The 27,221-nt window shown below is 32.4% G+C and overlaps 1 protein-coding gene and 1 long non-coding RNA gene across 6 annotated transcripts in view; one reads left to right on the top strand and one right to left on the bottom strand.

Annotated features, from left to right (window-relative positions):
* The window catches only part of LOC130664107 (uncharacterized), a 71,403-nt gene extending 51,605 nt beyond the window's left edge, over nucleotides 1–19,798 (top strand). Inside the window, exons 2-3 of the long non-coding RNA XR_008989305.1 lie at nucleotides 19,436–19,600; nucleotides 19,668–19,798. This is a non-coding gene — a long non-coding RNA (uncharacterized LOC130664107). The remainder of the gene's footprint in view (nucleotides 1–19,435; nucleotides 19,601–19,667) is intronic.
* The window catches only part of LOC130664099 (collagen alpha-1(XVIII) chain-like), an 826,723-nt gene that overhangs the window by 638,933 nt on the left and 160,569 nt on the right, over nucleotides 1–27,221 (bottom strand). The window lies entirely within an intron of this gene.

Here is a 27,221-nt window from a genome sequence, read left to right as displayed (position 1 = left end):
TGTAAAAAATTTAAATAGTTAAAAAAATTTAATTATTTATTGATTTTAATAAATACTCTTAAAAACAACTTTTTGTTTGATAGCTTGATGATTTATACAAAATGAAATTAGGTTTAAATAAATGAACAATTAAATGAAAAGAAAACAAAATACATAAGAGGTATAAATATAATAAATATTACACAGAAAAAAGTTTTATTAATCTTCGTCACTGTCCTCTTCAATTACCACTGTAGTATTGTCTTTGTTGAATAATTTACTCAATATTGCATTAGGCCTTGGAATTTTTGATAAGTATTTTCCGTGTGACAAATAATAAACAATTGCGGCAACGTGGGAACAACATCCAATAGTTCTAAGACCATTTGCACACTCACAGCTGTGTCTGACGACACTTTTGTGTCCAATAGTATTTGGTTTATAGTCAATGAGCATCTATAAACTTTTCTGCTTATATTACGTGATTGAACTTGAGCTTCTAGTATGTTTGAATGGTCTTTAACATACTGAATAGTGATATCACCCGAGTCATCTATCATTTCTGACAAGTACGATATCGTTTGTTTAAATTGATAAGATCCAGTGAAAAAAATTTGAAGATCTTTTTCCGTCATTTCTGGAAAATCTTCTAGATCACTTGATGATATAGACTGGAATGATAGTTTTTTCCGTTGCCAGCCATTTCGTTGTACTTCATCGGTTCCATGTAATATTATCACGGTAACAAAATATCTGATTGGAATAACCAATGACATAATAACCTGAGAAATAATAACTTGCAACGAAATAACCTAAAAAACAATAACTAACGACAAAATAACCAAAAAAATAATAACTGAAGTCATCTTCACCAAAGCATAATTTCTTAAACAATGATAACTCATTAATATCATAACTAGAAAAATCTAAATTTTAAACTACTTTATACAATATCATGTATACGTATTGATATAAGGTATAATCATATACTCATTAATGTTTAAATTTGAATTTATTTACTGCCACACTGAACCCGATCGTTGCCCCACCTGGTTCAATACATCAATCATTACTTTTCACTAAACAGTTAACTTTTTCAATTAACGCAACAATCATCTTAATCTATTAGAGTTAATTTATCAAATATTCAATTCTTTTCAAGTGTAGCTTCAATTTATTAATAGCCAAAAAGAAATGCATGAAATAAGTGATTTATTAGTGGTAAAGATATGATCCAATTGCTACAAATAAATAAGGGCTTCAGATATATCCATGGCGGTTTTGAATCACCCTGGAAATACGCGGGGAGTGGAAACACAGTGGAATCACGGTGGATCGAGGGTGGTTACACGATGGGTTTATGCCATTTTATCACCGCGTATACACCGTGGAATCGGGGCGGGTACACCGTGGAATCGGGGTGGGTACACCGTGGATCCACCGTGATTTCACCGTGTTTCCAGGGTGATTCAAAACCGCCAGGGATGTATAGTATCGTCAAATTTCAGGTTATTTGTCACAAATTTAATATCTTTGCCACAAATATATTAAATACTTACCACAAATAAATGATATATTTACGTCAAATTATAAAATTATTTGAATCAACTGTCATATTTTGTTGTACCAAATATATTTACTTATCAATCAGAAATATTTTAAAAAAGCCACAAATAAATTGATTGATCTGGGACAAATATTTTTTTTTAGTGTAGCATAAGTTTTTTAATAGTTTTGATGTTATTACGCTGGTTGGTATTATTTTGGTTATTTTGTCGTTAGATAATATTTCCTGAAGGATTTTTGCTGGAGTTATTTTTCCAGGATATTATTAACAAAGATATTTTGTCGTTATGGTAAGTAGTTACTAGGGTATTCTCCCCGCCGCTATTGTTCTCGAAAAACAGTGTCTGGGGCCCTCGTCCCCCTCGGGTGGAGGGGGACTGGGCCAGACGCTATCGCTCGGAAAAGCGGCGTGGGAGAATACCCCAGTGTCTTTTTTTTTTATTATAAATTTTTACAAATATTACTTATGTCTAATGGTTACATTTTTTTTATAATATTTTTATAATAGTTTTACAAACATTTCTTACGTCTAATGGTTACATTTTCTTAATAATATTTTTTACATTTTTATAACATTTTTTACTTTTTCAATTTTTATAATTTTTTTTTTTTTAGAGTACTATTTGTAATATTTTTTATCCATCATATTCGAATAACATTTTTTATCTTTGATATTTTTAAAGAGAGGTCTTGTATCGTACTTTTATAAAAACATATGTTTTTATAGAACATATGTTTTTATAAGTCACCGGCTTTTGTGTTCGTTAGAGAACAATGCAAACATATATCAGAAGACTAGAAAATATTTGGGAGTCGATTAGAAGTGTAGCTCTCACAATAGTATGTGTATCTAATACTTGTGACCCTTACAAAGCACGCTACGCATGCTATATAACTTTTTTATGTGTCAATAGTGGTGCCTAAATGAAATAAAACTTTACTTTAAAAGAACAAAAATGAAGATTGTATGCGCGGCTTCGAACCTATGGACTCAGTTCAAACATTAATTTAGAACGTTTGCACTGACTTCCCTGGGTTCGTAGCCTTGCTTACAATCTTTTTGAAGAACAAAAAAAAAATATTTTTCAAATATGATTAGACATATATATATATATATATATATATATATATATATATATATATTAGGGTGATCTAAAAAATAACAAATTTTTTTTTTTTCTTCCAAACAGGTTCAAAAGTTTCATTTAGATAAAAAAAGACGCCTGTGAAAATGAGAGCTCTTAATATTAACATTAAGAGGTTCCTCATCGCACTTTTCTATTTTCCATAAAAATAACATGGGAAAAATTTTTTTTACGTCTTCTGATTTTCATAAGTAGCTAACGATGCGTCATAGGAATAATTGGCAGGCATACTTTTGTAGGAAATTGAATGTTCTACAGATTCTTATCATTTTTTGAGGAATTTAATTGTTCAAAAGTTATTTGAGGTTGAAGTCGAATTCATATTAAATTTTGAGATTTTCTACTTTTCCGGCGAAACTATCAGACTTATTACAAAATATCATCAAACCTTTTTTGTAGATAATTTTATTCCCTAAAAGTTATTTTTCATAAAGTTTTTTCGAATTCCGCATTGTTTTCTAGTTATTTTTATTTTAATGTCAAGCTCTTAAAATCGATCAGAAGACTATTTTTTTATGAGCATGACATTAAAATAAAAATAACTAGAAAACAATGCGGAATCTAAAAAAACTTTATTTGAAATAACTTTTAGGAAATAAAATTGTCTACAAAAAAGCTCACAAGATATTTTGTATTAAGTCTGATAGTTTCGCCGGAAAAGTAGAAAATCTCAAAATTTACTATGAATTCGACTTCAACCTCAAATAACTTTTGAACAAATAGATTCCTCAAAAAATGATAAGAATCTTTTTTTGTAGAGCATTCAATTCCCTACAAAAATATTTCTGCCATTTATTCATATGACGCATCGTTAGCTACTTATAAAAATCAGAAGACGTAAAAAAAATTTATCCCATGTTATTCTTATGGAAAATAGAAAAGTGCGATGAGGAACCTCTTAATGTTAATATTAAGAGCTCTAATTTTCACAGGCGTCTTTTTTTATCTAAATGAAACTTTTGAACCTGTTTGGAAGAAAAAAAAAAATTTTTCTTATTTTTTGGATCACCCTAATATATATATATTGTGACCGGCTCTTTAATTCGCCTGGAATCCGTCAGGCGAACTAGTCCCCTCACAACTATTCGGCTTACCTGTTCGGGTTCGGTGGTTGTTGAGCGCCAGGTAAGTGCTACTCACCGAAGTTCTGGTTGATCGTAGACTCAGGGCGGTGGATCGGGGTAGGATAGGCACTAAGGTTCCGAACAAAATTACGTACGCCAAATTGTACGACAAAAATAATTCGTATATTAACAAAAAAAAATAAATCAATCGGTGTTACAATAAGAGAAAAAAAAAAAAAACAAGGAAAAACAAACGTTGTTCGTTTTATACACCAAACTTACTACTAATGCCGTTGTCGGCGTGTCTCGATATAAACAGTACCCAAGAAGCGCGGGATACGATACGCGGTAACTAAAATTAATTCAGCACCGTAACTTGACGGCAAGGTGACGTCAATTTTCTAGACCTCCGATACAGTCGGTAACGTAACGGCCGTAATCGACTTACCGTCGGAATGTTAACCACACGCAAATTATTACAGTTAATAATCCGGGTTCGGAAGAAATGAACAATCAAGAAACCGAATAACGAGACCCGAATATGCAGTACTCTTAAGATCACTCAAAAGGATAATAAAATAAAATAACAAAAAAAACAATAATAAAACAAAAAAACAAACAACAAAAAGAAAGGTGTCGATCAGACGACCATCGCGACACCAAAAGAAACGGTGACGAATCACCATACAATTCTAAATACTACAGGTACCAGTGGAGATAAATTAATTGGACTCGCTCACCGGTCGACGATCTCGAAGGTTGATGGATCCGTCTCCACGTGGTCGATGATCCCAGTATGGGCTGGCCGGGGTCGGCGTGAGTCTTGTAGCACGTGCGTCGTGCCCACCAAAAGCTGAACAACGTAATCGGCCTGTCCGATCACGATACTGTGGCGATGATCTCACGTACTTGACGTGAGGTCAATTAAATATATCCGCACACGGAAAATCAGAACGATAGCCACCAGAATATCTGCACAATTCGTCTTGATCGTTATTTTTAATTATCTTAAACTCGAATAAGCAGCAGTAACGAAAATTTCAATTTATTATAAGCAAACACGTGTACGTGTCAACAAGGTACGATCCAGAATGGCGTTGGTCGTTCCTTTTCCCTCCTCGTCGATCGTAGTTCAGGGCTTCCCCGGTTGGCGGCGCTTCGATCGCTACTAATGCAAAGCTCGGTCATGCGTGGCGCGGGCAATTGCTCCCCGACTCCCTCGATGTCGGTTCAGTTTTCCAAAATAAATCACTTGCGAAAGTATACCATATGTCGTATAAGTCTTTGTTACGACTGTTCGTGGACATTGGCCCGTTCGTTCGGGTGTGTTAGTCGTCATACAGGCTAAATCACTAGACGATGTCAACTTCCAAAAACGTTCCGCTGGCGGACTTATTTACTCTCCGCACTTCGGGTATTGTCGGCCGTTGTCGTCGAGTCGGGCGTGTGGAGCGTAGCCGAATCCTCTTGGGCTCTCGTGACCAGCAAACGAGTACCTAAATTTCGTAAAACGCCACGATACCAACTTAAGCTAACTTAATTACTAAGAACTTATTACTATTAAATAACTCGGGTCTCGGATCCTTCTCGTACCAAGCTGCCAACTGAAGGAAACAAATTGTCATACGCGGGAAAAGTTGCTCAAGTTATTCAAACTCGTGATCGGCCAAGTCAATATACGGCAGCTGTCAAAATATATACAACCTTACATTATTAAATAATAGTAATGCACGGATTAATAACTAAATGACCACGTGTCGGCGTCGAATTAGAAGGCGAAATTTTAAAATGTCACAATATATATATATATATATATATATATATATATATATGTGTGTGTATGTATATATATACATATGTTAAAGGCACATAAAAACTTAGAACTTATATATTTAATGCTGATGAATAAAAATAGATAATTAATTCTACCGAAATAAAAAAAACAAAAGAAAAACAAAAAATTAAAAAATAAAAAAACATTTATATAATAAGTGCACATTTCTTAAACAAAAATCGAATATATATATATATATATATATATATATATATATATATATATATATTTATATATATATATATATATATATATATATAATGCGTGCGTATAGTTAAAAAAAAAAATTATATATTTGCTTACATACTAAAAAAAATCCCGACGCAGTTTTCCCGTACAATTTTGAATACTTGAAGTTGATGTCAATGAACACTTTTTCTCATATTTATTCTTAATAATGGCACGAAACATTTTCACAACAATTTGATCATTTATTTTTGTATTTCTTCCAAACTTTTCAAGTAACGACTTGTAACAGTGACCATCACTAAGCCAATGCAACAAAACAATGCAGTAGTGCCCACAAACATTGCTTGATAGATCTTGAAGTTGGATGCGGTTCCACGTATATGTTCGGCAATTTCTCGTAAAGCGATGTGTGATTTGCTCATTAAACGGTGGTAATCCATAGCTGTCGAAGTAGAATCCATGCCCATCCTGACTAAGATGTATTGCGACCCAGTGAGTTCCTGGTCTGGTATGGTCGTCTGTGTTGCAAATGAGCGCGCATGGTCTTGTCCACACTCATGGGATTTTATCTGCAGCGAAAACACCTCCGACCGTGACATTCATATTCGGTAAAACTTCAAGTAACTCTGCTGTGTTCATTAAACGTTGCTGCTTCTACTACACACGGCTTCCCCCTTTTGGTAAGATGGCGGCGGTGATGTCGACACTAGCGGCGCGACGGTTTTACGAATTAAGGTGGTGCCTCTGCCACACACGTCTTCCCCCTTTTGGTAAGATGGCGGCGGCGATGTCGCTTTGATTCTACGAATTAGGAAGCTGTTACTACCAGACTCGTCTTCTCCTTCTTGGTAAGATGGCAGTGAATACGTTGGTGGTGCGCTATCAGCACAAGTATTAGATGATTGCTCTGTATTACCCGACATCGGTATTACAATTGATTTAGGTCTAGATTTTTTAGATGTTGTTCTTGGTGGTGGTGCTGGTTCAATTTCTTGAATAATTTTTTTTTTATTTTCCCCTGCAGTAGAATAATTTATCCATTGTTCGTCTTCGTCATTTTTTATATCATCAAACTTGTCTATTAATGTTAACTCTCCAGTTAAAATATTATTTTCAATCCATGTTTTCAATTTGAAAGCATTATGAAGCGCACATGTGTACTCATGCTTTGTATTTTTTTTTATTTCACCGTGATAAAAGCACAAAAAATTATTTAAAGGTAGCATGTAAAACTGGGGGCAATATTTTTCCAAGTCAATAACAGGTCTAGAAATAATTGTTTGTAAGAAATTTTTTTTTTCTTCACCTCGGACGTATATCAATACTGTATTCGCTGTAGCTTCAAATAACAAAGACTTGAGTGACTCAAAGGGCGTTGTCCCTTGGCACCAGTCTAATCGATGATAAAATGTCGTTAACCAGAAATTACGCCTACACACTTTTGTACTTAAAACACTTTTTGGTAATGGCGGACCTATTGTCCAATGTCCTATATGTCTACCTATAACAGGTAGTATAGCTAATTCTTTTGGTATAAATAAGCCATCAGGCCCAGCTAAACCTTGTATGTCTATAATCAACTCGTTTAAATGATGAGTCATTTTTATAATATTTTTTTTTGTATTCACTCACTCACTAACTAGAAAAGAATAGATAGATAACACACGCACAAAACTCCTAAGCTAACTGACTGCTCTTCATTTAACCATATTCTTTTTATCCATTGTAGTCTACTATAACTTGGCGGGAAGAATCAATTTCTAGTATATTATCGTACTCAGCATAGAGTATACAATTTAAACTTGTAGTAGTGGCTCTATCAAAATGAACTTCAATTCTTAGGCTACCATTTCTAACGAGATTCCAGTGAGTAGCAAAATGAGCAGATAGGTCAGGCGTCAAGTCAAATGCAAACAAGCAATATCCTTTGGAGTAATTTTTTCGTGTAATATTGTTACCATTGTCCGAAAAATGTATACCCGTACCGGTAAAAAGGGTGTTGTATGCTTTGGCTTCTAAGTAATCATTGTAAGAAAATTGTGGCTGTAAAGCTTTACCTGGTACTTGCTTACCATCAACGTAAAGACAAAAAAAGTTGATGCCCTGATTATTAAAATTAAATGGGTTTAATGTTCTGTCACCGTTGTATGCTCGATTATCAACAAAACCGATAATCACTCTTTTAGGTAGCTGTCCTAATATTGCATTATCTATTGTTTGACTTAAAATACCTGCATGTAGTACAAATGATTTTATTTCAACACGCGTCAGGGGGTACTTTGCCGTTGTTTGTGACAATGCCTTGGCGTGACCCAAAAGTATACCTGGCGCTAGTTTAGCTTTTCTTACAATAAGTGATGCCTCAAGTAAATGTATTTTGTTATTTTTATTTGTATTGTCCATAAGACGAAATGAATCTTTTGAATGTACTAAAGCGCATTTCTACACCGTTTAATAAAAATTTATCTTGATTAAAAATATCACAATGTAGATGCCCAAGTAAATCAAATTTCGCGCCGTTTCTGGTAATTCCCGCACGTTCTTCTAGGCCGTCGTTAGTAACTTTGTTGTCATTTTCACCTATACCACCTACAGGATGATCAAAGGCACCACTTGTATCATTAGACCACAATGTTAAACCTAAATGTAAATTCTTAGCATCACTACTATAATTTAATAATGTGTCAATGTATGCTCTATAAGCATAAGCATTATTAGGCGATGAAATTAATTTTTGATTGAAAAATACATCAATCTGATTAAACATTGAGTGTAATAAATTATTTACAGGACCAACTTTATCGGCCGCTGCGTGAGTATTGTCAGCAGCAATAATTTGTGCTCGTACCTTCAACATTGTATGAGGTAAATCGATGTATTCATCACCGTGCCCCGGTATAACAAATTCAATAGGTGAGTCGTCTGTTATTGAAGAAACTGGATTGTAATGCGTCCATTGTGAATATTCGATGCTCGTTTGTGTTGGTGGTATAGTAAATAAGTCCAATTCTGACTTGGCACACTCGCTTGAATGAGAATGTAGAAAAGCCATTATTATTATTATATATTATTGTCAAAAATATCTTGCACTGAACGTTTTTTCTTTTTTCTGGAACCACTTTTTCGTTTTAATTTTTTAATTTTATGTTTAATTTTTCTCCTTGTTTTACTGATTGTCTTTTTACGATATTTTTTAGTACGTTTTTTTGTCGTTTTTTTACGAATAGGACGCTTGCGTACGCGGCGGCGCTTCAAACGAGACTGAATAATTTCGCTGCTCCCATTATAATTATAACCAGAGGCTGTCATTATTTTATCGATTTTTTCTTGGGCCTTACGTTTTAAATTCAAACCAGCATCCGTAAAACGATGTTCTAGAGCGTCTCTCAGGGGTATACGGCGTTTTGAAACATCACTGACAACATTTAACTCTGCATTAAGTGCTTCTTTACCAACAGCCCGAGCAGCTTTACCCAAAAATAGTAACACACGTCGAAATAAACCACCCAAAAAAGCACCAATACCGTGGCCACGCTGGTAAGGTGCACCTACGTATACTCGTCCAAACCGATTATATTTTTCAGTGTTACCCCCACCAGCCTATACTTGGTAATATTCAACGTAATGATTCATTTTTTTTTTAATCACTAATCAACACGTTTAAAATGAAGTGTTACGTTTAATGGCCCGTATTCAAATGGTATAGGATAACCTTTACCGTCTCTTATATCTATTTCAATTGTTCTAAATGATGATTGTAATAGGGGTATATAATTTGCAGGTGCAAAATTAGTTGCACGTATACTACCATATACATATTTAGTTGCTGTATTAAATGGAACTATACGTAATAATGATGATTGTATATCACCTGTGACGTAGGGTGCACAAACATCACAATAGATGAAAAAATTTTCAGGTAGGGCTCGGGCTAAGCTTATAGGCCGCTCACCTATTATTTCGTAGTCATCTGGTTGTAAGTCTGGAAAAGGAACGCCTTCAATACCGATGGCTGCTCCATTGAAACCTAACACTGTCCATATTTTCGGCGACAAATTTAATAATTGAACTTTATCTTTACACTCGTCCCTTCTACAGTATCTTCGTATAGTAACGTATCCGTTTCTTGAATTGTAATGGAATTCAAAATGAAATTTTATAGTTGGTATACGATTGAGTGCCCACATAAAATCATCAGGATTCTGATAAATACCGCGTTTTAGGTTATGTTGGCCTGTTTTACGTAATTGTTCTTCTGTTTCATAGCCACCAATAAAAGCAGCAAACGAATCATTATGATCACGTATGTGCAAAAAATTACATGGATATTGTATTTCAGTTAATGCCATAACCCATTTACCAGATAATTCAATTTGATGCGGTAAATAAGTTGTAAATCTAGATGCCGTATTAGATGGAAAATATTCCATACTACTATCACTAGGTAAAATCATTGTAAATTCGTCCGTAGGATTCGTCATTTTACATTTGTAGTAGGTATCCAAGAATTAAATTTATCGGGGTAACCTAACCACTTGACAAATACTTGTTTATTACGGCCCTTACCTTTACTTTTGATAACCCGTTCAATTTCAAATTCTTCTTCGTCAATATTTTTGTTCACTAAAGTTAATTCTTGTTCATAAAAAAACCCATCAATGTCTTCACCTTCTAAATCACACAACTCGTAAATAGGCAATAATTGACGTTGTTTAACTTTTTTAATTTTAAAAACTTCTTTAGTCCAATTGGCTTCATAACCTTTCTCAAACGTAGCTTTTGTTTTGCTGATACGAACTAAATCATTTACACGATATTTAAACGGATGAATTTTTTTACGTTTATTATTGGTATTTTTTCGTTTAAAAGTTGACATTATATTATTACGCGCTTCATTTACATTTTCCAGCGTTACTGATGCAGGTGTCATTTTCGTCGATGAGTGACGTGTATTATTGTAAGCTTTTATAAGTAATGGTAGTATGTCTATGTAACGATTAGTTTTTTTATGAGTAAAATATCGCCACATACGTTCTTTTATTGTACGATTTACACGTTCAACAACTGCTGCTTTAACATCAGGATTACATGCGACTCGAAATTTAATATTACGTTGTGCCAAAAAATCTTGTACATTTTTGGCTACAAATTCTTTTCCACGATCTGTTTGTAAAACTACAGGTTGGCGGTTACTGTCCGAAAAAATTATTTTAAATGCATTTTCTACATATAATGAAGTTTTGTCTTTTAATGGTTCAGCCCATACATATTTACTTAATACATCGATAACTATAAGAATAATTATCATTATAAGTTTTTACTGAACGTAAATCAACAAGATCGGTTTCCCAAACATCATCAATATTTGACACATCATAATGTAACCGTGGAAATTTGTAGCGAATTGGTTTATGAAGCGTATAAGTATCTTGGGCCTGTAACCAATTTTTAATATCTTCTTGTGGCATTTTATTTTTAAATTTTTTCACAAGATTCGTCCCACCTGTATAACCTGTAGGCTGCTCTACATCATAATACGATTGTTCAAAATTTAACGCATGCTCAGCCATCCCGTTTTTTTTTTCGTTTGACTTCTTGTTGAATAACGCGTTGGGTGCTGTGGTGTTTCATGCTGTTGCATTGTCACTGAAGTATTGAATGGTGTATCCTCATCCTCATCTTCGGTTATAAGATCGCTATTATTTAATAATGTATCCTGCGTTCTTGGAACACCTGGTGTTGTTGTAGGCGTCGCTGTAGGTGTTCTATTTAAAAAAAATTTGTTACCAACCAATGTTTGTGGTGTATTTATATCTTGAAGTAGCTGACTAAACTCGGGTCTTCCTACTGCTTTGAATGTTGTTCTGAACCTGAGGGCGTCATTGACTAAATCCACAATGTTAGCACCTTGTACTTCTTTACCATCAATAATAACAGCACCACGGTTGTCCCATTTAATACGTTTATTACCACTTATATTTAGGTAGACTATCAACGCATTAGCATTTTGACGATGTTTTTAGGTACTTTATCTAAAATAGCTTCCTTTGAATATAATGTATTTGGTTCAAAAGCATTATGAGAATCATCAGTAGTAGCAGTATAGTCAGTATTCGTAGAATATTCGTCTTTTTTTTACTCGAACGACGTTTCTGTAGCATGGGGATTTACAATAAAAAATAAAAATCTTCTTAATGATTCATTGTAGGCTTTCCATTTTTTATCAGAGTCATTATTGTAAGGTGAATTTAAAATATTTGTCAATTCAGCGTCTGAACGTGTTATAGGCGTACCTGGTGTTTGAGAAGACGGTAACATTTGACGAACCAATTGAGAAAGAATTTGATTAGCAGCTTCAGTATTGTTGGCTTCAGTAGAATCATTTTTTTGTTTTTGTACCTTCTCCAAGTTTTCTTGGGGTACAAGTACCATTTTCTTCGCATGTTCCATTAAAATATTTTCGAAATAAGTGCAATAATAACTGGTGCTAATAATAAAGGCAAAAATGCTTCACCTTTTTGGTTGATAATTTTTCGTTTTTGTGATACAGGATTTTAATTTTGACTTAATTTACGAATAACAGTTTTATGTTTTTTTAATTTTTTTTTTTCCTCGGGTTTTAAAGTAACGTTGCCACGACAAATATTTAGCGCACATTCACAAATAGATCTAATAACATCACGATCAGCGTGACGTAATAATGCTTGCCGTTGCTTCGGTAATGCAAAACAAATAGCGTGTAGTAGAGCAATATTTTTTTTACCGAGAGATTTTTTAGGTGATTTATGTCTTATTCGCGCCATTACATTCGTACAACTGGGACTAAATCGTCAGTATGACCTGTTTTTATATCTTTAGGTACATAAACGTAATTATAAGGATCGGTGGGAAAAATACATGTACGTATACGGCAATTTTCAGGTGTTGATTGCTTCAAGTCTATCATTAAATAGCCATGCGGTTTCGATGTAGCATCAAAATATGCTTCTTGTAGAAATTTAGAATTTTCCGGATAAATTTGACGTGCAAAATGTAATATTTGGGCTCTGTCACGTGGATTTTTGAAAATTATGATATAATTTGTATTTAATGAAATGTCCCGTTGACCTTTTCCTTGATGAAATAAATTTTGTGAAATAAATATAACACTTAAATTTCTATGATGACTACCTTTACTAAAAAGATCAACCACAGCAGCGCCACCACTGTTTGCTGCTTCGCGCATTAAATCATCAAGAATCACTAATTTTGGTAAATTGTCATTAGCAAAGTCACTAGAGTTTGGTAAACCTTCACGAAATTCTATGTTGATGTAATCAGTATATCCTGACTGCCACTCTGCATAGTAAAAAATTATTTTATTGAACTTAGTATCTACAATTTGATCGAGTTCTTTGAGAAATCTTTTAACAAAAACAGTTTTCCCGCACCCCGTTGGGCCACACACAATCGCTGTAAATGGATTTTTCCAACGTACATCCATATTATTTTTTTTTACGTTCACTACCTATGGCACCGTATTTACCACCATTCCCGGAACCGCTGTACTTTTCACCATTTACACTTCCTTTTCACCAAATTTACGTAAATTTTCAGAAGCTGAATTACGCGACATGATGATATTGACTGTACAATAACTTATTATAGAATGATGAAAAAAACTAAATTACATCTATTTATAGAATTAGGGGAAACAAAGAGGACTTACAGGGCCTTAAGCACTTCTTGATTTTTTAAATAAATAAACCATTTTAAAGAGTATATTTTTTATTTGAAAATGTTCATGCTACAGCAATTTTAACACGAGCTTTAAATAATTCTATACATTTTTATTTAATTTATTTTTCTTTTTATTAATTTATATATATATATATATATATATATATATATATATATATTTATATATTACAACTATGAATTTCGCTGTCTCTTATAACCATAAGGATATGATATACTATCACTAAACCATCGCCGTTTAGTTGAAGTTACAGATACAGTTTTTATTTCATCACGGGAAATTACCTGGTGGTCTTTTGTACGTCTTATAGAACGTGTATTAATTTTTATATTATCTGTTTCTTTTCGTATAAGTTGGCATATTGAATCAAAATTTATTTTATTATTTGTACTAGAATTCAAACGTATACCTTTTATTTTACAACATTCAGAAATTTGTCCAGTTTGGGGGTTTTTCACACGATATCCATAAAATTTAGGGCCTCCTGACACAAAAGATTTTATGAAACTACCTGTACGATAACTAGTTAACTCATTTGTCAAATTTCCTAAGAAATTACCTGTAGGTGGCTCGTATTCATTTGAATTTAAAGTACTTCTATAGATGACCGAGTCTGTATCGTAATACAATACACGCTCACCGAGTATACTGAGGTATTTGAATAGCTTGAGACGCGCTTGAGCTGTTGTATATGCAGCAATAACAACATTGACGTTAGGTGACGACTCGAAATCGTCATTTCGATACCGCCAGTTAATAATCATTATTGTTTCAGACACATCAAAGACCGATGTAACTTCTATTCGTGAGTTAAACATTAATTCGTCATATCTACTGTAAAATGAGCGAATGCTCTGTGGGATTCTAGTGTAGGTGTGGTTAATTCAATAACTAACAATTAACACAAATTACAGATAAAAGAATAGATCTTTATTAAACAATATGTACACTAAAACTATGAGAGAAATAGCGAATGCAACTACAAGATACGCGATAGCGAATGCGACTGTAAACGAATACGCGTATAAATCTGACACGTGGTCGGTAGCGGTTAATGACGCGACAATTAATTTATAATTAATAAGACGCGAGCAACAATTCAATATATACTCAATAATTAGTAGCCTTGATATACTAGCTAATTATTGAGAATATTTAAACAGAGATTTAGCGAAGCGGTTCAGACTTATATCACACTAGAGATATATTTTGAGCGAAGCGGTTGGATGGATAGCTGAGTTTGTACTGCTCGATGTAGATTAGAAATAGACGTCGTCTTCTTCCTTCGTGGCTGCTCGGTGGTGACGTGGCAGCATGGCTGCAGTAACGAATTTTCCCATTGGCTTAAAAGCGCGCCAACAGGAAATAGTTAGCCGCCAATTTCTCTGATTGGCCAGCTGGTAGCGGGTTCTCATGCCAACGTGGCACGGTCATGAGTAAGAAATTGCAGGTGTCGGGCCCAGATAGCGAGTGACCCGGCACTATTCTGAGATTCAAGTCAGTAGCAAGTTCGGCTGCTCCCGTACGTAGCGAAAGTACACGAAGCTTTTCAAAATGATTAAGCTCGTGACTGAACATCTACTTTTTTCTCGTACTATTTCACATTGATTCATATTTTCACGTTGCCCAAACTTACCCCACAATTAATTTAACATTATTTTTGCTAAAGCTCTCAAACCGGGGTTATTTTCTATATTTTGTGGCTCTAATCGTATACGTTCTACTGCGTAAAAGTCATCGAGAAATTTTTGTTTTTGTTCTTCAGTAACGCATTCTGAAGGATAGCCCGATGCTTCTGTTTTTAGGTAGATTTTTTTAAAAATCTAACTATTGTATTTGTCCTCATGGTCGATTTTTCAAGGGATTTCGTCATAAACTATCATAATTAGTTGAGTAGAGTTCAAAAATACCATTCGTTAAAAAATTTATATATGTATGTATATATATATATATTTATGTAATATAACGGACTATTGAGGACACGATTGCGTCTACAATTCTTATCCGATCTTAATGAAATTTTCTACACTTATTTTATGTGTAATTACCACGGTTAAGTTCAATAATGGGCTGAATCGGTCATTTAGTTTAGAGGTTATGGCTGTTTTAAATTTTAACGATTTTTCGAAAAAATCAGTTTTTAGTCACGTTTAAAGTCCATATAACTTTCAAACTAAAATTCATAGAGATTTCCTGTAAAAAGTATTTCAAAGCTTGACTAATAAGCTTTAATTTATGACCTTAAACTTTATATTTTGACCATTTCTTCCAATAATTTGATAACCTTGAAAATTTTGATGGAATCAAAAAATGTTGAAAATATGGTTTTCACTCCAAATAACTTATGCTCGTCCCATTATAATCCAGTTTCGTCAGCTTTATTTTATTTCGCACAAAATAACCTGTAAATTTCACTGCTATTTTATCTTTTAAAAGTATTTCTTTTATTATTTATGATGTATCAAATGTACCTCTAATCCCTATGATTATCACTGGTCTTGTCATTACGATAGCACCCACAGTTCATATCAGATCTTAATAAAATTTTTCACACTTATTCTATAGGCGATTACCTTGATCAAGTTCAAAGATGGGCTGAATCGTTAAAATAGATTTGAAATTATGGCTGTTTGGAATTTTTTATGATTTTTCGTAAAAATCAGTTATTATTTACTGTTAAAGTTCATATAACATTAAAACTAAAACTGATAGACAATTTCAGTATAAAGTATCATGAAGCTTGTTTAGTAAGCTTTAATATTTGACCTTAAACTTTATGTTTTGACCATTTCTTTCAATAATTTGATGGCCTTAAAAATTCTAATGGAATCAACAAATGTTGCAAATATGGTGTTCATTTCACATAACCTATGGATTTCCCATTATAATACAATTTTGTCAGATGTCTTTAATTGTGAACAAAATAACCTGTAAATTTCACAGCTATTTTATATTTTAAAAGTATTTCTTTTAATATTTATGATGTTTCAATCGTACCTGTAGTCCTATAATTATATCTGATCTTGCCATCGTAATAGCAATTATAATTATAATCTCATACTAATTAAATTTTCTATACTTTGTTTACGTGATGGTTAGTTCGATACATTACCTATATAATGTTTTGTCAAATCAGCAATCTGAAGTTCGCTATCGAAAATAGTCGTTGTCTTTTTTATCCCTCACTGTAAGAAAACAAGCCTAATTTCATGTCATGACTATACACTAACATGTATCACAAGATATGTATGTATGTAACTTTTTATATAGATTAATTGGAAAATCTACTTTCCATTTCGGCTGCCGAATGGCCTTTTTTGCTTATAACTAGGATTTATTTATTCTGTAAAAATACCCCCTTCATTAGTTATAGGATCATATTTTGTGCATTAATAATGCCATATTTCATCTATTTTATTAATTTTATAACCGTGTTTCAATGCTTCTTTTAATTCACACCTAACCCATGTACCTATTAACTCGCGTTCCTCGTCTATATGTTCACAATCATCTTGATTCATAGTGTCACAGCACGTGCGGCACAGTGGAAACATAAGTTTACCATGAGATTTTACAGGTAATACATGATGATACAATCGGACTGGTGGTAAAATAGAACATTTTATCAGACCTTCTACATGATTTATATCATTATTTTGAATGAACTGATTACATTCTTCGCCAAAATATATTGTAGGATGCCCCACAGGGTATACACCGGTTTTTAAAATATACGGATATAACGAACACACATCGACATAATTTATTTTTTCATTTTCATTACATTCATAATAAATCGCTGTATTACCTGTATGACCACAAAAAAATGCATCACGAGAATCTAAAGGCTTATTTGACAAAAATTCTGAAGATTTTATAAACTTCATAATTTCAGGGTTTGATTTTTTTAAGGCTAAAAATTCGCATTCCCATATTTCTTCTAGTCTATAACCATCGTTTTTTATTCTATTTCGAATATCAAGTGTGTTAGTGTATCTTGTATTTAATGTTTCATTCGATAGTTTATGAATAAATTTATCTCTATTGTGTGGAAAGCAGTTGGGACAGCCATGCCAGTAGCACCCATGAAATTGATAAGCATATTCCGAGTTATTTGTAGGATCTTTACGGTAACCGTCTAAGTAAACACCAGAATATGTTCGATACTCTGATTGTCTACCGGTGTGTATAATTACTGTATCCAATTCTTTTTCTTTCCAAAATAACCATTCTAAAGCTACTCTCGATTGATTTACGCATCTACGGTATCCGTTTGCAGGTATAAGGCCAATTTCCCGGTCCTTTAAAATATTTTTCTTGAAGGCTCCCATACAAACAGACGCTATTGTTATATAATCCGTAAAAGGACAAATATTCCAATATTTTAACATCAATTGACGAAAGTACGAACATGCACTCCTTAATATAGTTACATCTATTTGACAATATTTCACGAGTTCAATGTTAAAATTAAATATATAATTATTTTTTTCTACAGGATTATACCATTCATTAAATTCGTACTGTGTTTTGTTTGTCATGGTGCTATATCCATAATATTTTTTATCTGGTAATTTACCGACATAATTATAATTTATTTCTTTATTAAAAAAATGTGGGAAATAGCCTTTTTTTATATCACCCGAAAAATTAAATGTCTTGGGTAATGAAGATAACGGCATAAAAAAGTAATTTAAACTATCAATAAATTTTATATTTTGAAATTTTAATAATAATATTTTGGATCCACATAAAAGTAGATCAGGATTTTAATTTCTTTTATGAATGAAAGAATATAGTATAAATTGAGAATCGTATGTCTTTGCATTGTGAGCTATACAAATGACAGAACTTACATTTTTACCGGTGTCTAAAACATAATTTATAAAATCTTCAACAGGATCTTTACGTTAGTCAACCAAATTAGCTGAAGTGCTAGGTACAGAGATCACGCTATCATTGAAAATTATTTCACGTACCCCACAAAAATCACATACAATTTTTTCAGCCTCATTATATTGTGAATTTATATCATTACAATACTCGCACGTTTTTTGTACTACACACAAATTAGGAACATGAATAGTAGTATTATCATTGTTATTTAATTTATTTTCTTGACGGCATTCAAAGTCATAATAAATAAAAACTACTTGCTTGGAAATTTTTTTAGACTTCTGGTTTGGATTATTTCTAAGTGGTGTAATGTAGCATCGGTGCGCCATATGTGTTGATATAATTTCATTACAATTTTTACATTTATTCGTATCTGTGAGACATTTATGAATTTGATTGACAAGTTTAAGCTTATTACATAATTTCCAAAACTTGTATTTCATACAAACAGAATTTTTAGCTATTTTGTTTACAGCTAAGGGTTGACTTTTGTGGCTGTTAAAACAATCATCACCATAAAATCTTCTATTACAATCATTACATACAATTAGTTGATTAGTTTTATCACATATATCTGTATCAAAGCATGCATCACATCTATATTTACATTTATTTTCACCAAGAGAATGATAAATTTCCTGGCTATAATTTTCGTTACATTTTTCACAATAATAAGCCCGTGAAAATAGTGAGGATGGCAATTTAAGCACATCATAATGATCTTTGAAAGAGTTATTAGATACCGGTTTTTCACGATAAAGTATATTTAAAATATCACAGTAAGAATGGTTCGGAAAAAATATTTTAACATCAAAAAATAAATGAGTTTTTGGATCTTTAACTAAACTAAAATCATAAATTACAATAGCTAAATTATACGTCATTTTCATATATTGTTGAAATATGACACCGGCTATGAGAGAGGCATTGCGTGAAGCAGTGAGTATTCTTTTATATACTTTTATTTTTAAATTTATTTATTTCCTTTTATTTATTTATTTATTTTATTTGTGTTTTTTTCCAGAACTGGGAAATCCGATCCAGACGGAACACCGATCGATTATTTAATACTTATTACCGGTGGGAGGACGAAGAAGGTGAAGCCATGGAGGGCTTCGACATCTTCGGTGTAGCGATGCTACACCATATTGCCGAGAACTGGCGTCGACAATGAGTGTGGGAGGAAGAGGTAAATTTTTCAGCTTTATCATTTACGATTTATTGTTGATAATTTATTGATGATTTTTTTTTTTCAGTCCTTCAAGCTGTGGGCAATGTCGACTGAAAGGCGCTTGAGAGTACCCGCCGACGAAGACGAATTGAAAGAAGAAAAGGAGTGGATGTCTACTATATACGGAGTAGATTTTTAAAAAAATAAATAATAGAGAAAATAAAAAATTAAAAATATGTCATTATTATGATGTAAAAGTAAATAAAAAAAAAAAAAAAACTTTTAATTTCATTTCTAGTTTTACGACCTATCCCATTTTTAATTATTTTTATATATTAGTTTTTAATTTCTTCAAATTTTTTTCTTTTTTAATATAATTAAAGTCATTAACTTTTATAATTTAATATTAGTTTTTTAATACTAGTTTTTTAATTTCTCTAATTATATTAGTCTGATACACTTTAATATATTTTTTAATATTAGTTGTATTTTTAAGTTTTAATTTTAATAATACTAATTGTGCGTAAAAAGAAGGTTCCTATATTATTGGAGGCCAATAAAATTACTACATTCTCCAAAAATATTTATAGAGAATAATTATAAAAATTTGAATTATTTTGTAATTTAATTTTTAAAAATACTTGTGCAAGGTTACAAGAAATTTTTACATAATATTTATTTTTAATTTTTAATTTATAATTCATTTGATCATCATCATCATCATCATCATCAGCGTTCTCGCTTTCTGACGTAGCGCTCGAAATGAATAATCGACGACGTGAAAGGCGAGCTGTAAACAAAAAAAAAAAAAACAAAAAAATTGATTAGTTTTTTGAACTATACATATATTTTTATCACTGATCTCTATACTAACTGGATAGCTGATTCTATAGTCCGCCATTGTCACCGATGTGTGCCTACAGTAGCGCTCCAAATAGTTGTCAGAGAACTAAATCGTAACCAACTGCGCTTGCGCGCCCATAATTTTCAACCGGGGACCAGCCGTAAGTTTTAACGTCGTCAGAAAAGCATTACAGTCACATTACGGCAATCTCATAGAGTAGACGTCTTCTGTAAAAATTCCTATCAGCACGTGCACAGCAACATAATTATTCTGATTTCATTTAATTAAATTGCGAATATATATTTATTTATTTTAGTTATTTTAGCATTTTTCAAAATATTTATTAAAATTAGTATTTTTCAATTAATTTATTAAGTTTTTTTTTTTGTATTCTTATATATATATATACATATATATTTATGTATATATATATATATATTTATATTTATTCTATTAATTTTAGTGTTAGTGAATAGTGTTATTCAATATATTTATTTATTTTGTGTTAATTAAATATTGTGTCGTGAAAATGGTTTCTTGTGCCTTTTGTAAAAAGCGTTCAGAGAAGCACAAAGGATTATCATTTTATTCGTAAGTATAAATGTATTAATTATATTTATCTTTATTTAAATGTTTGATTGTGTCAAAATATAATTTTATTTATTAAATTTATTTTCAAGATTTCCGACGAATCAAGAAGATACAGACAAGTGGATCAAGAATATGGGCCGGGAAAATTGGACACCTTCAAAGTTTTCCAAACTATGTTCGGATCATTTTTCAGAAGACTGCGTAGATTTTCGGAATGAACGACCTCGTCTACGAAAAGGGAGTAATCCAACTATATTTGGTGAAAATGATGTTTCTTCAACTCCAGTGCTAAGTGAATTAAGCAAAGGTATAGAATCTAATGATTTTCAGTGTTCCAAATGAGATTTAATCATTTTATATATTATTATATTCTATAAAAAGAATATCATTAATTATATAGTTTTTTTTTTTGTTTTTTATTTTTTTTCACAAATTTTTACTTTTTGCAGCAACGGAAGCAGAAGAGATATCAAATGGTAATGCTGTAACTATTCCCCAAGTATTGCCTGGAAATCAAGAAAAGTTACAACCCATCATTAGTGAGTATTTTTTTTCGAGTATTTACAAGTTATAAAGCTTAGTTTATTGTAAAAAAAAACAATTTAGTTTTTACAAAAAATAAAAATAACATTAACTATTTAAACAAAAATAATCTCTATCAATTCATCAGTAAGTGATTGTATAACATTGTAACTTTTTTTTCAGTCCAGTTGAAACAGCAGATATTAGGGTTCAGCAATGACCACAACTATTACACATCGGCAGACTACCTGAAACGCAAGCTAGAAGTTGTTCAAGAAAGAAATCAAGAATTGCTGAGAGAGCTGAAAAATAAAAGAAGAAAAGAAGAACGGGGAAGAAGAAAAATCACCAGCATGAAAGAAGTTATTGAAGATTTGAGTAATCGTGAGTACATAGAGAAAAGTAAGATTTTTGATCATTTTGGAAGTATTCCTTCTGAAATTTTAAAACGAATGCAAGATAATGCATTGCGTGGTAAAATTTCTAAAGAAAAATATCCACCAGAGCTGCGTTGTTTTGCATTAACATTACATTTTTATTCCCCGGCTGCATATAAATATGTACGTGATAGCTTTGAATTAGCCTTACCTCACCCTAGTCAACTTCGCTCGTGGTATAATAGTGTAGACGCGGAACCCGGATTTTCGGAAGAATGTTTTAGAACTTTAGAATTTAAACGCGATGAGTATAAAGACAATAATAAAAAATTAGTATGTTCGTTTATGATCGATGAAATGGGAATAAAAAAAGGTGTTCAACGTACTCGGGATGGGAAGGTATACGGTCATGTTGATATTGGTGGAGGTACTACTGATAATTCAAACTTGATCGCTACTGAGGTCCTAGTTTTGTTGATCGTTCCTTTAGACGGTTCGTGGAAATTACCTATCGGTTTTTTTTTAATTCAAAGTTTAACTGCAGCAAGCAAAGCAAATCTTATAAAAGAAGCTTTAACCAGGTTACACCATGTTAACATCGAAGTCGCTTCCCTAACTTTAGATGGCCCCCCTGCACATTTAAATACTGTCAAATTGTTAGGAGCTCATATGAGTATGGATGACGATGCTAAACCATATTTCCCTCATCCGGTTGAAAATCAACCAGATGTTTGCGTAATATTGGATGCTTGCCATGATTTGAAAAATATCAGGTCAGCATTAGCAGAGTATAAAATACTCATTGATGCTGATGGAAATAAAATTGAATGGAAATATATAGTTGCTTTAGCTTCTTTACAAGAAAACGATGGGTTGCGATTGGGTAACAAACTTCGTTCACACCATATTGAATATAAAAAAATGATAATGAAAGTTTATTTAGCTGCTCAAACTTTAAGTTCGAGCGTGGCAGACGCGATAGAATTCTGTTGGACAGTTTTGCGTTTACCAGAATTTGAAGGTTGTGAATCTACTGTAAAATTCATTCGTTGCATAGATTTTCTTTTTGATTTTTTAAATGTTAGAAGTCCTTGGGGTAGTGGTTATAAAAGTCCATTAAGAAAAAGTAATGAATCTATTTGGCGTCATCGCGTACTTAATGAAATTAATTATTTAAGTAAATTAAAAACAGTTAATAATGTTCCAATTTATTTATCCCCAAGGAAAACAGGATTCATAGGTTTTTATACTGCTTGCATTTCTGTAATTAGATTATTTGACCGTTATGTAAAACCAGCCAATGCTCCATTAAAATATTTACTTACTTATAAGCTTAGCCAAGATCATCTAGAACTATTGTTCGCTGCTATAAGAGCTCGAAGTGGTTGGTGTCCAAATCCAACCGTGGCACAGCTGATATCTGCTTACAAACGATTATTAGTTCGACATGATATCCAAGTTGCTACCGGTAATGTAAAGATGATGGATCATACAAAAATTTTAAATATAACTCCATCTCGAAAAAACAAAATAGCCACGCTCGATCGTTACGATCCAAATATTTATAACTCACTAGACAATGTTCGCGTTCAAGAAAAATATTGCTTAGATCGTTCATCTAATACCATTGTAGAAGAATTAAAGGAATTTTTAGATTTTTCTTGGGCTATGCCCAGTGATTTAACGGAATTTTCAATTAATGCTATAGGATACATCGCGGGTTTTATTGTTCGAAAACTATCCAGGCTTATTAAATGTTGTAAATGTTTAGAAGCTTGCAGACAACCTCTTACTTCGGTTACCTCAATTAATCAATCATTTTCTCGCAAAGGGTTGGCTTTGGTTGCTCAGAAAACTCGCGGAGGCTTAATATTATCATCAGACAGTGTGATTACAATTTGTACTTATGCTGAATCACTTTTTAGAAAAGCGTGCAATAGTAACTCAGGAAAACCACCAGTCGAAGTAAATTTTCCAGCTATACTGGCTAATTCGGTTTTTAAGAAGTTATTATTTTCAAAAAAAAATCTCTTCCCAGATCTTGAACAACATTTTCGCGATACTTTCATTTTAGATAGCTGCACAGACCATAAATATTTATTGATAAAATCTATTTTAATCCACTATATTGAAATTCGTATGTATTCCTTAACAAAAAACGTTTCACTTACGATTACGGGAACTCACGTTCGGCATTTTTTAACACGGCAAATCGTCTGGGCTCATCAGTAGTTTTTGATTTTTTTTTTTCTTAAATTTCACTATAATCGATAGAAATTGACTTGGATGTATGTTGAAAATTATATTTTAATTTGTAAACATGTTTCATATGTTTGTACCAAAACTAACTCTGGTTAATATTTGCTTCCATAATATTAAGTGACTATGTTAATTATTATTATTATTATTATTATTATTATTATTATTATTATTATTATTATTATTATTATTATTATTGTTTTTGTTATCGTTATTATTGTTATTATTATTATTATTATTATGAATTTATTATATTAATGTAATAGTTTTATTATTTTTGTTATAGTTTCAGTTACATTTCTTGTAATTACTGAATGTATGTAAGAAAATAGCATATCATTCTTTATAACTATTTTATAAAGACTGATATGCTATTACTTTTATCTGTTTTGTGATTACAATATTTTTCCCGGCGGTTGAGTGCCTACCGGGCGCGTCTCCGGGTGGCGGATAGGAGGAGACCAGTTTGCTTACTGTCCGTGATTTTATAGTCCTATTAATTATAAATTAATTTGATTTAAGGAAGAAGCAAAATACTGGCCTGTGAACGCTATATGTCGCTGTAACAGAATGCCGTTTCAAGTCTACAGCATCTAAAGCATCACCGTGGACCAACTTATTTATTTATTCAATATCCTGTTGTATTATAATAACTTCAATTGTAAATAAAATAACAATCAGGTTTTATCTAAGATTAAATTGTAAATTGGTATTCTACAAAATATTTTTATACCTAGTGATGGTTATAGTTATAGAAGTAATCTATTCAAATTTTCAATGTAAAAAACTGTATTGAATTTTTTTAAATATTGTCTGTAGGAACCGAAGTTGAATAATTATTAGCAATTTATATGAAATTATTTGTATTTAATAAAAAAAAAATTTTTGTACATGAAAATAGCTGTTATTATATTAATTTGTATGCCTGGATATATTACCATCGTGATATTGAGCAATAAAAATTGTGTTAAAAAGTTTGCTCTTTATATGTTATAATTATTTTTTCAACATAAGCTGAATTTATTTAATTTATTACTCTATTACTACTATATAATATACTATATAATTTACTACTATATAATATACTATATAATTTACTAATATATAATACGCTAATTACATTTGCGACTCTTTCAATAATTATTTTTATTTATTTTAGCCGATAATTACTCTAGTAATATAACTTTCCACACTGCGAAGTAAAATTCTCGTAATTTAACGTTCCCTATGTTTGTCCTTTTTTATTTAACGCCTGCGCTCTTATATTCATATTAGTTCCCTGACAACTATTCGGCGGCGCTGGCTTCGCTCCAGGCAAGGCCTATTTTTTCGAAATTCTTCCATATGTATCAGCTATCCAGTTAGTATAGAGATCAGTGATTTTTATAATAAATTCATGAAACTTACAGCGCCTGGTATAATTGGGTGATCGACGTGTTTCAATCCATTCATCACGATTTGAAGCCGGTGTTTCAACCCATTCACTATGATGTAAAACCGGTGTTCCAAATGTAAATTCCTGAGATGCAAACAAATCAGGTGAGGATGGTGTACGCAAGTCAGGTGACCCACCTTGCGATTCGGCTCGCCTAACTACGCCTGAGGGTGGTATCCTTACTTCAGGAGAAAGTTCAGGTGTACTGTCCCATGTCCCAGGTACCCAGTCGTTCCTTCTCAGCCGAAGAAACTGCCTTGCGCTAGATGGCGATGCGTTCCTCCAAGCTTCTCGAGATCTCGGGCTCAATGGTCTTACTCCTGATAACTGTATATAATCATCATCATCATTATTATCATAATTATGGCCATCATCTGCATGATAATTATTATCATCATCATCATCATCATCATCATCGCCGTCATCATCATCGCTGTTGATCAGTGGTAGCTCTTCGTCTTCTGTCATAAGCGTATATTCGGTTCCAACGCTTTCCGTGTTGTCCTCGTACCAGTTGTCGATATCTGGTGGTTGGCCTAGGTCAATTTTTACCAAAGGCACCGTTTGAACCCTTTGCGGTTTAACTACTGCAACAGCTTTCGTCGACTTTCTAGGTTCGATGAATACTGAAAAATTGTAATAATAATTTAATCTAAAATTCAAAAATAATTTTAAAATAATTAAAAAGCTCTTTTTAAAAACTTACGCTTCTCATATTGCTCACATATGAGCGTTTTGACGTCTTGAGGAATTTCCATTTTATCATCAAAATACTCCGAGTACGCCTTGTTGATGTCCTCGATGTCCATTGTAATATCATCTTGACTACTACTACTCCTTACTAAATCGTCTTCAAAGTTACAATGGAAATATTCTTCGATAGACAGTGCTATATCCTTCTCAGCACTGATGATCGCCTTCTGTATCCTGGTTAGACGTTGCATTGGTACTCTGGTTGCGTACATCTATCCAATAAACTTTAAATTCACGTACTGCAATAATTATATCGTCAGAGCGCCACTTGCACAAATTTAATTCACTAAAAGTTAATGGTTCGAGCGTATACACAGGTAAACGCGTGGTTGGGATGCGATAAAACAACGACTTATTATCGAATTTCATGCAACGTAACAAGAAATTTATTGTTGATTTATTTTCACTATATAAACCACGATTAATTATTGTTTGCCAAACTAAACTTGTGAGTTTTGGTAGTGTCTCTGTAATTCGGGAAGTATATCTTAGCGAAAAGTGTTTTAAGTCTACTAAAAGATCAATATCACGTTCAATTATGTACTTATCTCTATAAAGAGAAATGTAATCATCAACACCCCGGATAAACGCCACTAAATTATTCTCGGTTTTTGGAAATGGTATATCTTCGTTAGAATTAAGATTAGGTAGATATGAAATACTAGTAGAGTACTGTAATTTCACAGAGTGTATTACGGGATGATGTTCACTTCGATGCACCAAAAACTGCACTGTGTCGAATCTTTCGACTCCGTCTTTTTTTAATATTTTTTTTAAAGACATCTGAAGCACGCACCGATACTGGTACCACGCTCTATTATTTGTATACTAGAAAATGAAAATTTTAGAAAAACTAGA

Source organism: Microplitis mediator, chromosome 2 (genome assembly GCF_029852145.1).
Source record: "Microplitis mediator isolate UGA2020A chromosome 2, iyMicMedi2.1, whole genome shotgun sequence".
NCBI classification, from domain to species: domain Eukaryota; kingdom Metazoa; phylum Arthropoda; class Insecta; order Hymenoptera; family Braconidae; genus Microplitis; species Microplitis mediator.
The sequence above is the reverse complement of the archived record's forward strand: the minus strand, read 5'-3'. Positions and strand labels throughout refer to the sequence as shown.